Source organism: Pinus tabuliformis, chromosome Q, assembly GCF_031772625.1.
Source record: "Pinus tabuliformis cultivar Carrire ecotype Pingquan chromosome Q, CPIR1, whole genome shotgun sequence".
NCBI classification, from domain to species: domain Eukaryota; kingdom Viridiplantae; phylum Streptophyta; class Pinopsida; order Pinales; family Pinaceae; genus Pinus; species Pinus tabuliformis.
In genome coordinates this window covers 496,333,304-496,350,738 of record NC_142296.1, presented here as the reverse complement: position 1 = coordinate 496,350,738, position 17,435 = coordinate 496,333,304, and positions in this window count along the sequence as shown.

Genomic DNA, 17,435 nt, shown 5'->3' with positions numbered 1-17,435 from the left:
AGTTCCTTGGTTGTGACCTAAACCTTTCTAAACATGGCAACAATCTCTGCCTCTTCTTTTTTATTCATTTTCTTAGTCTTCTTCAGTTGGGCTTTGTGACCCATGATTGTTGTCATTCATTTTCTTATAGCTACTTTGTTGATTGCATGAGGTTGTCTTCCATATTGACCTAGAAAAAAATTATATATAGAATTTTCAATATACGCCCCTATAAAGCACAATCTTTACCCAAAACATTGTCATGATTGACAAAAAACCAAATAATTTTGTACACTAGCAAACCTTACAAAACCCTAAATTATCTTGCTAATAAAACCTTTTTTTTTTTTTTTTTAATTCTAAAAAAAAACTTCTTTATAAATGTCTCCCCGAAAAACTTTTAAATCCCTTTCAATATCTTTATACCCAGCAACTCAAAAAAAAAACCCTCGTTTATATATCAATTCGTTTTAATCAATCTTTAGAACCAGCAACTCATAAAAAAAACCTTGTTTATATATCAATTTGTTTTAATATATCAACTGCAAACCAAAAAACGAAGGCTCTAAGAAAATTTGGCATGTTTGATTTTACGTGCAATTTACTTAGGCTCTAACCAAATTTAGCATGTTTCGAAACAAATAAAGTTCTAACCAAATTTAGCGTGTTTGCCTGTACGCGAAAATATTCTTATGTTTCATATATCGTTCAAATAAACTCAAAATATGTGAGTTAATGATAAAGAATATCATTTGGGCACATTTTTGTATTTAAAATGTCGTAGGATTCAGAGTTCCCTATCCTAGAATGATCGGGCATCTTGATTTCTCCGTTTGTGTTGCGAAGTTAATTTTTCTATTTCTGGAGTGATTTGTCCAATAAATTGGTATGAGGCAAGTTACGAATGTCCATTTTTAGATATTCCTCCAAGAATTATTACGTTTTGTTCTACCCGGGAGAGTAGGAGAAATGTGTGGAAAACAGGGCCGAGTGACTGATAAAAGAAGTGTTGGGAGGATGGGCGATTTGATTGGTTAAAACTTAGTAATAACTTTTTATCTAACAATTTTATATAAAATTCCATAGAAATTTTAATCAAAGTTAGAGTTGTTAGCAATGTAGCTTTAGGGATTTCGATATTAAAATTCATGGATGGAATCATTAATCCAATTAAGTAAAATTCTGAATAATAATCATATAAAGTAAAATTTTGAATAGTAATTATATGATCACACTTCTGACCGGGTTTTTTTGTATGAACTTAGTGACTTATTCTTAGTAAAAAGAATTGAACATTGTATTTTGAAAAAAAAAGGAAAAACTATTAATATAAAAAAATAGCCTTGCAAAACCGCATTTAATCTTTGCAAAATTATCTTACTAAAGAAAACATAACTATTGGTTTATATAATAAAATTGGTCGTGAAATTTATGGTAGGAGCGAAACCCTACGAATCCTAGTCTGCGGCCATGGCCTCTTTTGCCGACGCACAGTGCAAACTTCTGCACTGTACTTCATCTACCCAGTTTGGACGTGTCGACATTTTGTTTCAGGAGAGCTTTGGGCTCCTGTCGTTCTTATTTTCACGAGTCTCTTCCTTTTTGGCGGCAGCAATGGCGGCCCAGTCTAAAATCTCTGAGCCTTCGGCATTTCCTCTTATACTATCAATTGGGCACCAGTCGCCTGAGTCTAAGTTCAAGGTCAGCGGGGCACCATTGGCCTGAGTCTGATTTCAAGGGGTTAGCGGCTCGAATCTTACAGAGGGCACTTCCCTTTGCGCGTGCAGCATGTGCGTTGATCGATGGCACAGAGATCGTCCTCATCCTCAAGGGGCATCCACAAATCGTGGGCGTCGTCAATCCCTTGCAAGAAGACGCCGATCTAACTGATAAAACTCTAGATTCATGCTTACACCATCTTGGCCTTTTCCATAAAGGTGTAGATTCACCAAAAAAAACACTAAATATGGAAGATGATGTGTAATTTCGGTCCATGTTTACAGTTGATTCAGGAAGACGTTTTAAATTAAAAATAAAATATTTTTTAATAAAAGGTAATTTTATGTTATTATAAAAAAATAAGTATATATTTTTGGTTAGTTTTAATTAAAAGTATTATAAACATTATAGAACATTGCTTATTGTATTTGTTGTTAATATTACAAGCTGTAAAATTATCTCACTTCCAATTTTGAATAACATATTTTGATATAGATATGAAGTAACATAATTTATTTCAATATCACATATTTATATATATACACATACGCACGGGCAAAGAAACAAAAAACAATTAATATTTTAATGTTTATCATAATAAAATATTTCTCTCTCTCTCTCTCTCTCTCTCTATATATATATATATATATATATATATATATATATATATATATATATAAGGTTTGCCACAATACAACCTTAGTCATTACATTGTAGAACAATAATAACAAGCTCCCATGGATGTAAACCTAACAAAGCTGAATCAACCTTTTTTCTCTATTCTTCAATCCACGTAGTGATTTGTAGATTTGAAGGGTTTTGGCCCAAGTTTGGGTTTTTATATCTTGGACCAAAAACTATGACATATATTTATGCTTGAAAAGGTTTTTTGTTGTGCAATTCGATACTCGAGAAAATATGAAGATAATTATTAAAGAAGGGCCCTAGTTTTGGGGAAGTGCAGGGCTATTCGTCACCTCTTGCTTCCCGCATTTCGATTCGATCACAATGGTGGTTTCAATGTTGTAGGAACCCCCTTTCCCCTCAGTTTAGGAGATGAAGTTGTGTCCCAAACGAATCTCTGGGTGAACCTTGGGTAGAACCATGGTTCTGCCCTTCCTAGACTTTCCAAACCATGATGGTTCCTAAACGAATCCATGGGTGAACCTCGGGAAAAACCGTGGTTCCACCCTTCTTGGACTTTCAGAACTATGATGGTTTTGAATTGTGGTTCCACATGATCGAATCTCAATTTTGACACAGTTCCATACGTCCAAACCATGCTTTCATCACAGTTTTGCAAGCCATTTTTTTTGAAACACTACATGAAGAACCATTCTTCTCAGGCAATCCCAACATGCTCCCTTGATGCTTCCTACATACTCCCTAATGGTAATGTTCAATTCTTAAAGTAAAAGTGACATTCTCCTTTACCTTTCATTTTCATTTCTTGACTTAAATTTGTAACATTACTATTGTTATGCAGAATTTTCACGATTACAGACAAAGGTGAAATGGAGCTTACAAGTGAGGAAGAAAGAAAAGCTTGCTACATATTCCAGGTAGACTTCTTTCCCATACTCTAATTTCTCTAAGGAAAACTTCATACTTGTTGTCTTATGTTGTCTTCCTCCCTTATTTTAGTCGTGTGTGCAGGTTCTAATCTAAAACCTGCACACATGACTAAAACAAGCAAAGGATACACAACATCCATGTAGCACAATCTAAAATTTATATTCAATTAATAAACATAGCATTGAAATACATGAGCGCAAATATAACACAACAAATATATAAAAACAAGATACTCTTTGTATTAACAAATATACTAGAGTTTACAACCACAAATATCTGACTTTGTAGATGTCTCCCCAACTTGACTTGTCCTTCCTTATCACAAAGCACACCTCAACATCAACCCTAATGCATGGATGTGGTGTCTCTTTTATGCTCAAAGCAACAACAAGAGGGTACTATCTATCTCCAAAAGCTAACCCAGACCTTATGGGAGATAGTAAATTTATAGGATTAATGTGGTAGTTTAAGATTTACCATTATGGGCTTGAGATCCACATATGATGGTATGATGAGCTCAAAGGATAAGAGATAACGTCTCCAAGATAGGATCAAATAGGAATTTGAGCTTTCTATCCCAGAGTTCAACAGGGACCTTTTGTGATCCAGGTGGCTCCAGACACAGGCAAAAGTCCTAAAGGACTTAGAAGGGGGTAAAATTCAAATTGGCTAGATTGCTCCCAAACCAGCACTAGATCGAAGTGCTCGTCTCCTTGATTCCAATGGTGTGAACGGCACTCAAATTTGAGCTCGTATGAGGGAGAACGAGCTAGTCAAAGTTTTGGTCAAAGTTGGGTAGTGGGCTAGATTTAAGTGTCCTACAATTTGACCAATCCCCGGCATGAAACCTAGCTCCAGAAAGTGGGAGAATTTGTTGGGTCGTTAATTTGTCTAATAACCCTTATATTAGACAAAATCGGAAAAATATCCTTATTGTTTTAAAAATAAAAAATAAATATATGTGAAGTGGCGGGCCATGACCCCCACTACCCATCCTTTCAAAACCGCAACAATCAAATACAAATATTATTATAAAAATGGCCAACGAGCCATGACCCTTGCCGACCCCAACAACCAAACAAACCGTGTTACATTTTATGTATGGAATGGGCAGGCCAACTCCGGTAGATCCGGCCCACACCCCAACTACCCAACCACCCATGCTATAAATATATGCACATTAATTAAAATGGAGCCAGCGGGGATTGAACCCGCCCAGCCCATGTGGGTTGGCCCCCATCAGGCGACCCCATATGGCAGTGCATCAACCAACCCAAAACATAACCAACCAAACCACTTAAAACAAAACTCAGCCATTAATACAACAAACAGTTATGATGCGCCCAAACCGTAACACTAAATCCACCAACCACAACCCCAAAAAGGAATGTGGTTAAGGGATTCGAACCCGTGATCCGCATGTGGGCCTAATGACATACGGTCAAGTGGAACAACCAATGCACCACGTGGTTGGTTTTTGAAATTTTCCACCATACCTTTTATTATAACCCTTTGTTTTCATTTTGCACGGGGAGAGGCATGAAACGGAGGAACGAAACCTCGTTATGCAGAGAGGAAAAGAGGCCAAGGTGGAGCACAGAAAACGAGACGCACTTTTTTAATTGTTTTTCAGGTGGAACCATGAACCTAGGAAAAGAGCAGGCGGAACCATGATTGAGCAAAATTTCCAGGAGGGCGAAATTTTGTCAGTGTCCAAATTGGACAAACTTTATGTCGATCCTACACCTCTCAGTGACACGAACCTAATGGCACAATCAAAATTTTGATTTGAGCAGCAGATCTTCATATGACTTGGAGGAGGGAATCTTTGAGTAATCTTGGGGGAATCTGTTGGACACCTAATCCTCTATGGCTTAGTGTGGAAGCCGAATAGACTAAGGAAGTCCAAGAGACCACTTGGAATATGAATCCAAGGGTCACACCATGTACTATAAATGTATATCATTTGTTAATAATAGAGGTACTCTCCTATTTATCTTTAATATTCTGTCGATGCCATGTGTGTGTTTAACATGGTATCAGAGCGAGCGATCTCCTGCCCTGCTCAACTATGAGCCACTTGTTTATGTGAGCTTGTTGTTATGTGGCCTTTCTATACATGTCAGTTATGTACCTCTATTCTAGACTGCCATCTCTGTAAAATATCTGTTGTCGAATGAGTTGGTCGAGGGTTAAATGTTATACCATACCATGAATTTCGTGAACCGCCTTAATACGCTTTCCAGGATCTATTTGCATCCGGTTGGAACGCAAGATGTAAATTTGGCTCTCTGCCCCATGAAATCCTAGTATATACGCTCTTTCTTTGTGCGTTCATTGAAGTTCAAATTTTATATGCTAAGTTATAGCATTACTCCTGCAGTATATTTCGGTTGTATTTATATATCCGTTGAGATTGTTGTGAGCACTATATCATCTGGTTCATAGCTGCTCCAATTTGAATTTGGTTTGGAATTGACTTGTGGTCTCATCAAATTTAGGACTCTGCCATCTAAGCCTATCTGCCTATTAACTAAGGCAACCTTGAATTTTTCCTCTTGGTAATGACAAGCATTCCTTTTGAATACGGAAGCGTACCTACACTGGAAGAGGCATCTTCAAAGCCTTGAATGCATCAGTCTCAAAGTCATATCCACAGAAAAGTTGAAAGTCCCATCAGAAATTGAAATCGATTCACCCATGAATGGCACCACAGCCTCAGTCTTTCTTTGCTTTCAAACCTGGAAATCCTATTGAAACTAAAATGTGACGCATTCTCCTCACCTTCCCCAACCTATGTGTTGTTTGTCAAGCTTAACTATATCATTGTCTCCTCCGTAGTATTACCTCATTCACACTTTATTCCCTACCACTTCAGTTCACACTCTGGTACCGGAGCTCCTCCATACCACGACTCCAATATAAACTAGCGAAAGTGTTAAATTTATAGCGGAACAGCGGAAAACCCGAAAATTTTAGTCAAAAGCTAAAGGGGAGCGACAACCGTCAGATCGATAGATCGACAGATCTAACGGTCATCGCTTGGAGAAGACGTGTGAAAGATAGCCAGCAAAAACAGTGGCATTTTCACAGGAAACGGTAATTCGGGGGCATAAAAAGTGGTAAGCGGTAATATAGCGAGTCCGCCCGATTCCACTCACCACATTACACGTAGCCACTAGAGGAGAGAGAAAAACCACCCATTTTGGACAGGTAATCGTTACGCAAGTGTTCCTTCCGAAGTCGCTGAAGACCATCGGATCTTGTGAGTGTAGATCTATGGTGGAGGATGGTCGTGCAAGTTTGATTGATCGCAGAAAGGATATCAACTGTCAGATTGTGGGATTAAAATCTACGGTGGAGAATGAACCTGATAAAGTTAAAACTTGGGAACTGTGCGAAACCTGCAGATTGGTGAAAATGTGAATTTACGTGTATTCCGCTATTGGTTGATTGATCGATTTCTTTGGGAATTAAAACATTTCCGTGGTCTCTGCTTCAAACTTTTGGTATCCATTGAATGTTGCTCCATCCATCAAGTCTACGAAGGCTCCTATTTCCAAGCCAGCCAAGGCTGTTAAACCAGATGCCCCAGCAAAGAAGCCAGCTACAAAGAAGGCTACTCCAGATGTGTGCAGGTGAATTTTGGCGATTACACAGAGAGAGATTAATGAAGAGGAGGATCATAATGGATCGTTGAATCCATTAGAAGGATCAAAGTCCAAGCTCAGGAGGGAGTGCACAATGAAACCCTGAAGAAATAGCATAAAACATAAGAAAAGAGAAGAGCGGAGAGGTGAAGAGTTGATGCACAACAAACGTTGGATCTGGAAGATCAATGGTCAGGATTAAATCGCGAGAGTGGAACAAGTAATATCGCATCGCAATACATCAAAGGGAGACATTAGTCTTGAGCTAAGTGTGATATGTGACATGCGATTTAGGAGCAGACCCGACGAATTATATACTGCAACCTAGAACCCATCAAGTCCGTAAGTCATGTCGGATCAGAACTTTTAAGTGGAAGAGGCCAGGTGTGAAGGACGGTGTGATAGCCGATAACCGATAGTGATAAGCGCTGATCGGAGATCGGAGTTCGGGGGAAGCGGTGCAATAGAAAGGCTTCGAGAGATGGACCCAACGATATTTATAGAAGCGAGTGTATTAATTTTGAAGTCCGGCTTATGCTGCCGAAGCGAGGTTTTCCTCTGTTTTCCAGTGTATTTCTATGTATTGCGATAAAGTGGTGTGTCCCGGGTTTTAAAGGAAAATTTGTTAAAGATTGAGTGATTTTGGTTTGAAGCCTTAAGCATTATTTAAACACTTTTGATAGTTGCATATCAGATGCAGAAGGGGTGATATGTGGTGTGACCAAGGCAAACTGTGATAAAGGTAATCTCGGGGAATGTGTAGAGCCTGGAGAATAGTTGGAAAGGTATGGATTATGTTGTTTTATGTTTATTCAAAATTGAGTGGGGACGATTGAAATTCCACGGCCTGGAACCATTGTATGCTGCTTTGAATGCATTGAAGGATATTGTGCACGAGTGTTAGTGTTATATGGTGCATGGTCGATGAAATATAGAAGCTAATCTCATTTCTGTTGGGTTCTTGTTATTGCTGGAAAAGAAGAGCCTATGGGCTGCAACCCTGTCAAGATGGACATTCTGTTAAGGCAACAATATTGGACTTGATGTGTAGAAATTGAGGCACAAGACATTATGAAGTGAGAACATGAGCAGACATGAGTGCAAATTAATTTGTGTTGGCAAATTAATTTGTGTTGGAAAATTAATTTTCTAAAACCATTATTATTTCTACAAGTGCATTTTTGGTTTGATTGTTTGGAAAATGGATAAAATTGGTGAAGTATTAGAGTTGTGAAATACTGTAATACACTCCACAGTTCATGATATAGTGAAAATTAGCAAGAACACTCTCTGTGATATTAAAACCTATTTGTAGTATACACAAGACAAGATAGAATTTTTGGAGCTTGAATCTCAGCTACAGCAAGAAGAATTAAAACAGAGGAGTCATCATTCTGAAACTGTTTCTGTTCAGAACAATGAAACAGACTCCCATAAGCAGCAAGTTGATTCAGATATAGTACCCAATAAAGTAGCAAGGTTACATGCAGATGCAGAAATTCAATCTGCGTTTCCCAAGCCCATCATCAGACCTTGGGAAGAACTTGTCCACAACAAGCACAGAACAAGTCTTGGATATGACATGGAGGTTTCCTTTCATATTCCAGATTACTCAAAGCCCATCCAGTTTCAGAATGTTGGATTTCTTCATGACAGTTCACCTTCAGCTGTTCCAGATTCTGCCCCTCTTCCACAACAATAGATTGTGAAATGCCAGCACTGTGACCGAGTTGGACATCTGAAATATCATTGTTTTGATCTCCATCCATGTAAGCACTGTCATAAAACCATTCATTCTTCAAATAGGTGCTTCAGAAACAAACCTCCTGCAAGAACAAAGATTCATCTTGGATGGATCGCTTCTTGGCAATGGGCATCAATAGCCAAGAAGATATTCCATTCACATGTCAGAACTTGTTCTAGAGTATTGAACAGTCTTGTAGTTGAGTTTTCTCCATAATCTCACCTTTTATCTGATAAGGGGGGAAATGATGGTCATCTACAAGCTTCAAAGCCACATCAAGGGAGCCTGAGCCACAACCTGCCATACCAGATTCAGAGTTGTAGCCAGAGACAAAGATGCCCCTGAGCATGCCTTCAGTTTGTGACACCTCTTCAAAGAATTAGGGACACTTCCTCTAGTAGAAGACTTCAGCTTCTTGCCAGTTTTGGAATAGTTCCAGGGATTTCATTAAGCATTCCAGAGTTGTTGGTCATCCTTAAACCATCACAGGTTGAAGTTCTCCCTTTTTATGCGGGGTGAGACTTCCCTTTCATGGTTGAAGGTTTCCCTCTTCAAAACATCAGAAGCACTTCCTCTAGCAGAAGACTTGAGCTTCATGCCAGACTTGGAAGAGTTCTGGGAACTGCACTAAGTGTTTTAGTGTTGGTGGTCATCCTTAAACCACCACCCTTTATACCAACATTTCAGAGAACACATTCAACCTAGTGTTGCCATGCATTTTTGCACATTTTGTATTACATCTCTCTTCTTGGACTCATACATAACCCTTCGAATAAAGGGGGGGAATGTTGGACACCTAATCCTCTACGGGTTAGTGTGGAAGCCAAATAGACTAAGGAAGTCCAAGAGACCACTTGGAATATGAATCCAAGGATCACACCATGTACTATAAATGTATATCATTTGTTAATAATAGAGGTACTCTCCTGTTTATCTTTAATATTCTGTTGCTACCATGTGTGTGTTTAGCAAAATCTAAAAGATTCCTTAAGGCCCAGATTTTCACTTTGTCGGAATTCAGAAATTTGACAGTCAATTTTACCCTATTCGATGCCACAAATCTGATGGTGCATTTAGATTTTCCATTTGATCATTTCATTTTTCGACCACTTTTCAAAGTGGAGTGCAAGTATCAATATTCCATGTGCGAGCAGTCATTTCCATGAGATTCGACACCGCGAGATTGATGGTATGACCAACTTCAACAGATTGAAATCCTTTTCTTCAAATGGCCCCAGGATGTGAGGTATATGCAATGTGTTCATGTACTTATTTTTGCTATGAGATGCAGTGTGTTGCATAGACCCCTGTTTGACGTTTGATGTGGAATCTTGTTTTCTTACTTGTTTCAGGATTCCTGCTTGATGTGACGCGGAATCATCTATGGGATGTACTTGTTGTCATGATTCGTCATGTTTTGTTTGAGATCCCTTTGACGTCATGTTGACGGGATACTCATGTGTCACTGTGTATGTTTGCATTGAGATCCCTTTGATGCCATGTTGACGAGATGCTCATTATCATCATGCCTGAAGTCCTTTTTAAATGAGAGTTCCTACAGTGGAACATCTCATGGAGCCAATCTTGCGTGAGGGCATTTTTCTTGTATGATATTGAGGTCACCACCTATGTACATCATCACTATTGGCAGCACTTAATGCAGCATCCTACACCATCTTGACACCAGGACCGGAGATGTAGTCCCTCCTGGACGAACTCTATTATCAATGTCTTGTGTTTTATGTTGCTGATTGTTGTCATGTTCCTTCTTCTTTACAGCATGCATATATGTTCACTTATAATGCAATTCTAACAACATCATGAAAGTAAAATATCTTGGTTAAATCCGGGAGTTGAGTCAACTCGGATCAAGTTTGGTATCAGAGCGATCTTTGCGTGGATGTGAATTGCAAGCATGAACAATGGGATGTGCAACGATAGAGGATGAAAAAGCGATGTATGAGACCATGCTCAAAATTTCGCAAAGGGTGGAAATAATGTATGAAGCTCTACAAAAAGAGAGAGGAAAAGGAGTGATTGCAGCTTCATTTGAGAGCCACTGAAGAGGCCTTAGAAGAACTGAAGCACAACAAATAAAATCTTCAAATAGAGAATGTTGAATTGAAGATGCTTCTACATGAAGGGAAAGAGGAAAAACAGAGTTTGCTACAATAGCTGCAAGCTAAGGACGAGGCCTTGGAAAAGCTGCAAAGTGACCCATGTGAGGTAAAAAGTAATTCTCTAAATTCATGTATGTGTCCTGAAGATGATTTCGCTGTTTTGAAAAATCATACCACAGGAATTGGCTCCAAATTGTTGAAGAAAATGGGTTATGAAGGAAAATGCTTGGGAATTAATGGCCAAGGCATTGTCAACCCCATCAAAAGTAGAAGAATTACCCCGTCAAGCAGGACTTGGGTATGTTAGGAAAGAAGTTAGGGAATCCACCAAGACAGACAGTGAATCACCAACAATAGATGATGAGTAGCCCTCATCAGTTCTTTCCAACTCGACAGTGGAGGTAAAAGATGTTGATTTCCTTTCAGTTTCATCTTCACATAGTATGATTTCTATTGGAGATGTGGAGATACCAATTATAGGGACAAACATGAGGCTCCTTACCAAGATGAGGTACAAGGAGGAAAAAGAACTTGGTTTTAATAACCAAGGCATAACTCAACCATTGGAGGTTGTGTAGAGACCTCGATTTGCAGGCTTGGGATACACCAAAGGGGAATGCTCGAAGGTGTCAGATTCTTCTGAGACATCGTCGAAATCATTGAGGAAAGAGAATGATGGGAACACATCCCCATCATCCCATGGCAGTATCCATTGCAGGGAAAGAGCTGACGCAGGGTCTCATCGCCATAATGACACCAAAGGAAGCAAGGAAAGATATAACCAGTTTCGATATTCAAATGTTCATTTAGGTTATAATCATGTTGTTAATGATTAACGTAAAACATGGCATCGAAAAACATGTACCTTTTGTTGATTACATAACCATACATTTTCTAAGTGTTGGAAAAGAATAACAGCACACAAAAGGAGGAGGCATGAAAGACCCTCTCAACAACATGTAAAGAAACATGGTAAGCATATCTGGAGGAAGAAGATGTATTGCAGTCATTGCAACAAAGGTGGCCATCAAAGAGCCACTTGTTGGAGGCTCCATCCAAAGCAGCACCTTAAAGACAAAGCGTCAGTGCATGAACCAGGTGAAACAATTGTTCGACAAGCAAAACCACCACAGGGGGTGACCCATTCACATTGATAAGTGAAAAATGGTTTCTAGATATGTTAGCTTGTCATGGTCGTGCTTTTGTAAATCATTTGTTGCATTTTAAAATGTAAAAGTGATGATGTGTTTTCCATCACTTGTTAAGCAACAATGATGTCTGGTCTTATTTTGGGATGCATTTGAAACTGTGAAAATGATGTTGTGTTTTCATCACTTGTCAAAGAAACAATAATGTTTGGCTTTACTTTTGTAAATCATGTGTTGCAGTGATGATGTGTTTTCCATCACTTGTTGAAGCAACAATGATATGTGGGCCTTGTTTTCGTAGCTGGGGTATTGTTTCCATTTTGATGTAAACTTGACCACTGAGTATGTGTTATAAACTCATGGAAAGTATGGGATGCTTGGGTCATTAGTTGTTCATGTAAATCAAGCATGTAATTTTCAAAAACAATGTACTATAGGTTGCAGGTGTCGACTCATCGCTTAAGTCTCCGAAGAACAAAGGTGAAGGAGATGGAAGCGAGACCTTTTCAGGAGCTTGTGATGCAAACAAGGTACAAAGAAGTTGTAGATTATTTTTCATGCTTTTGGAGGACCAAAAGCTCCTCAGTGGGGAGGATTGATCTAGGTGGCTCCAAACATAGGTAGAAGTCCTGGAGGCCTTAAAAGGGGATAAAACTCAAAGTGACCAAATTGCTCCCAAACCAGCACTAGATCAAAGTGCTCGTCTCCCTGATTCCAATGGTGCAAACGACACTCAAATCCGAGCTCATATGAGGGAGAATGAGCCAGTCAAAGTTTTGGTCAAAGTTGGGCAGTGGACCAGGTTTAAGTGTCCTACAATTTGACCGACCCCGGGGCATGAAACCTAGCTCCTGAAAGCAGTCAAATTTTTGGGTCTTTAATTTGTCTGATAACCCTTATATTAGACAAAATCGAAAAAATATCCTTATTGTTTTAAAAATAAAAAATAAATATATGTGAGGTGGCAGGCCATGATCCCCGCCACCCGTCCTCCCAAAACCATAGCAATTAAAAACAAATATTATTTTAAAAATGGCCGATGGGCCATGACCCCTGCCGGCCTCAACCACTAAACAAATCGTGTTACATTTTATGTGTGGGGTGGGCGGGCCACCTCCAGTGGACCGAGCCCACACCCCAACCACCCAACCACCCATGCTATAAATATATGCACGTTAATTAAAGTGGAGCCAGCGGGGATTGAACCCGCTCGGCCCATGTGGCCTAGCCCCCACCGAGTGGCCCCATATGGCAGCTCGCCAACTAACCCAAAACATAACCAACCAAACCACTTAAAACAAAACTCGGCCATTAATACAACAAACAGTTATGATGCACCCAAACCATAAAACTAAATCCGCCAACTGCAACCCCAAAAAATAATGTGGTTAAGGGATTCAAACCCGTGATCTGCGGGTGGGCCTAATGACATATGGTCAAGCGGACCAACCAATGTACCATGTGGTTGGTTTTTGAAATTTCTACCACACCTTTTACTATAATCCTTTGTTTTCATTTTGCATGGGGAGAGGCGTGAAACGGAGGAACGAAACCCCGTTATGCAGAGCAGAACAGAGGCAAAGGTGGAGCATGGAAACCGAGACACGTTTTTTTAATTGTTTTGCAGGTGGAACCATGAACCTGGGAAAAGAGCAGGCAAAACCATGATTGAGCAAAATTTCCAAGAGGGTGAAATTTTGCCAGTGTCCAAATTGGACAAACTTTATGTCTATTCTACACCTCTCAGTGACATGAACCTGATGGTGGAATCAGAATATTGATCTGAGCAGCAGATCTTCAGATGATCCGGAGGAGGGAATCTTTGAGGAATCTAGGGGGAATCTAAAAGATTCCTTAAGCCCCAGATTTTCACTTTGTCAATATTCAAAAATTTGATAGTTTATTTTACCCTATTCGATGCCACAAATCTGATGGTGCATTCATATTTTCCATTTGATCATTTCATTTTTCGACCACTTGTCAAAGTGGAGTGCAGGTATCAGTATTCCATGTGTGAGCAGTCATTCCCATGAGATTAGACGCCGTGAGATTGATGGTATGACCAGCTTCAGTAGTTTGAAATACTTTTCTTCAGATGGCCCCAGGATGTGAGGTATATGCAGTGTGTTCATGTACTTATTTTTGTTATGAGATGCATTGTGCTACATAGATCCTTGTTTAATGTGGAATCTTTTTTTCTTACTTGTTTCATGATTCTTGCTTGATGTGACGTGGAATCATCTGTGGGATGTACTTGTTGTCATGATTCGTCATGTTCTGTTTGAGATCCCTTTGTCGTCATGTTGATGGGATACTCATGTGTTGCCATGTATATTTGCATTGAGATCCCTTTGATGCCATGTTGGCGGGATGCTCATTATCATCATGCTTGAGTTTATGTCATACTGATAGGAGTCCTTTTTGAATGAGAGTTCGTGCAGTGGAACATCTCATGGAGCCACTCCTATGTGAGGGAATTTTCCTTGTATGATAGCAACGTCACCGCCCATGTACATCATCACTATTGACAGCACTTAATGCAGCAGCCTACACCATCTTGACACCAGATCTGGAGACGTAGTCCCTCCTGGACAAACTCTGTTATCAACGTCTTATGTTTTATGTTGCTGATTATTGTCATGTTCCTTCTTCCTTACAACATGCATATATGTTCACTTATGCTATTTTAAATGCAATTCTAACAACATCACGAAGGTAAAAGATCTTGGTTAAGTCCAGGAGTTGATCAACTCAGATCACTTTGTTTTCTCGGTTTCTATGTCCAATCCCAATCCAGAGGCCAATATTGATAGCAGAACCATCAATACATGTGCGGCAGCTCAAACCACAAGACCAGTTCCTAATATTTGCTTCAAATGGCTTGTGGGAAAATAGCCAATTTGAAGATGGAGATATTATATGCTTTCATAGGGCTCTCGCAATAGATGAGGAGGTTTTCTTAGTGCCTGTTGATTCTCTCTTTGAATATCTAGTTGATGTCATCATATCGCACTCAAACTTCGAGGTGGTTCGATGCTACTGGGAGGCAAATAACCGAACAGTCAATCATGATAAAGACAAATAAATTGCAATAGGCATGAACACTTTGGAAATAACAAAATTAAGTATTACATCTCCAACTGTAGTCTTTGAGGACACATATTTCATCTTAGGATAAAGGATAAAAATTGCAATTTATATTACATTGCCTTTCATATTCAATAGAATTTTAAGCCCCATTGGATTGGTATAGAAGTTGATCATCATAAAAGAAAAATACAATTTTCTATTACACAGAAAAATGAACCAAGCATATAGCATGTATTTCCAGTAGCACTTTTGGTGATATTGTTTAAATTAAATGATCTTAAATTGAAAAGTGAAATTTTAAGCGTTAAAGCTCTTGATGATAGAACGTGTTGGTAGAATCATAGGTTTCCATAAATACATGGCGACAAAACAAGGAATACAGTACCAGAGTTTATATTTTTGGCAAGTCCCAGAATAATTGATGATTCGCATTGTTTCGTACTTAAATTAACAAAATTTCGAGAGGTCAATGAAATCGTAGACAATTTAAATATATAAATGGCCTTCATTATTTTAATTTCAAATTAGTCAATACTGTTTTTTTTGCTTAATCTATGAGGATTTAAATTTTAAATCCCATACTTTACATATTACTTTATAACATTATCATAGCCAATTGAACTACTCCCATAGATTCCATTACCTTTATTTTCATAACTATATTGTACATCTTTTTTTTTTTACTTTTATGAATATGCAAATGCTATTTATTATTCATTATTATAATTTACAATAATATTTTTATAACTATCCAACTATCAAAATAATCTATTATCAACCCCATAAAAATATATTTTATTAAGACTTATTAAGCAAGGCATCTCTGCAGAATATTTCATATCAACCCTCTCTCAACCATTTTTCAATTCTAAACAACATGCACACTAAGCCAACAAAATCAAGCTACACCAATTGTTTTACGCTGACATTTCTACCCTAAATTTTGGAGGAAAGTGGTTTGCTCACACTATAATATAAAAATAATAATTTTATTATGGTTTATAATCCAATCATTTCAATTGAGTTTAAATGATGGTTTCTACCTCGTTATTTTTTGTTTTTAATATTTTGTTAAAGGTATAACAAATTAATATTTTTAACTTAAGCTCTAGAAATAATATATATATATATATATATATATATATATATCCATAAAACTAAAATATCATCTTTTACAACATTTTTAAAATTAAAAAAATTAAAATATGCCAAAACATATAATATATATATCTACAAATGTTTCTCAATTTTTAGTTTTACGAATCACCAAAATCACGAATTATACATTGCACGATTTGATCTTAATAGTGTTTTTTGAAATGTATTTTATTTGGTTTTTGAAATGTATTTTACATTTCTTGCCATAAAACTGTTGTGTATAATTAATTACCTTTTTCGCAAATGGTCTTTATTTGGGTATGGGGCTTCCACTGCACCCTTGAGAATTAAATTCAAATTTCGATTGGACTGTTGATATTCAGAGTTAATATTGATGGTTGTGACTTTCACTGCAAATTGTTATTGCAAACTGCCCTAGGCTATTTTTGTGTTGGGTGGTGAATTCACATTAATAAAATCAGCATTTTGGAGAGTGTCATTTGCTCTGCTGCAGAGAGCTAAATTTGGTTCCAGTTAAAAATGGCTACTCTTCGTGGAAGGATCTCGTATTGTCTAGATTGATTACTTTGGCTGATACGAACAGCCTTTTACATGTTAGAATCCTGTGTTGGAATTCAGAGGCACAGTAAATCAATTGAAACACACAGCAGAATATCAAGCACATAACACAGTATTTAACGTGGTTCACCCAACCAATCTGGGCTACGTCCACCAAACATAGGCATCAGGAATTTATTATTCAAATCAGGAGATTACATCATGAAAGCCTCACAAAACTCTCACACTCTTAGCAAACCATCCGAATGGTTGCCTGTTATATAGCCTAGAGAATCTAACAGCCTCATTAATTCCCTCACATCAAATATAGGAGGCATTAACTCCCTCCCAACAACCTGGAGTTAATCTAGGACCTGAATTCCTATTGTTGTCACCAGCTGAGATTTTTCCTATTTCATTACAAACAGAAAATCTCAACAATCTCCACCTTGACAACAATTCGCCTGATGCCCTGTTATTATTATTTTATCTTTTCTACAAGCCAAGAGAAGCCAAACACCAGCGTAGCTTCTCCAACAAAACTGGTTTCGTGAACATGTCTGCACAGTTCTCCTTTGTATGCACCTTTTCAAGAGAAACTCCCCTTTCAGTGATAACCTGTCTTACAAAATGATATTTGATTGGAATATGCTTTGATTTACTATGATAGGCCGGATTCTTAGCCAAATGTATTGCACTTTGACTGTCACAAAGTAACCTGATGTTATCCTGTAACCTACCAAACTCACCAAGC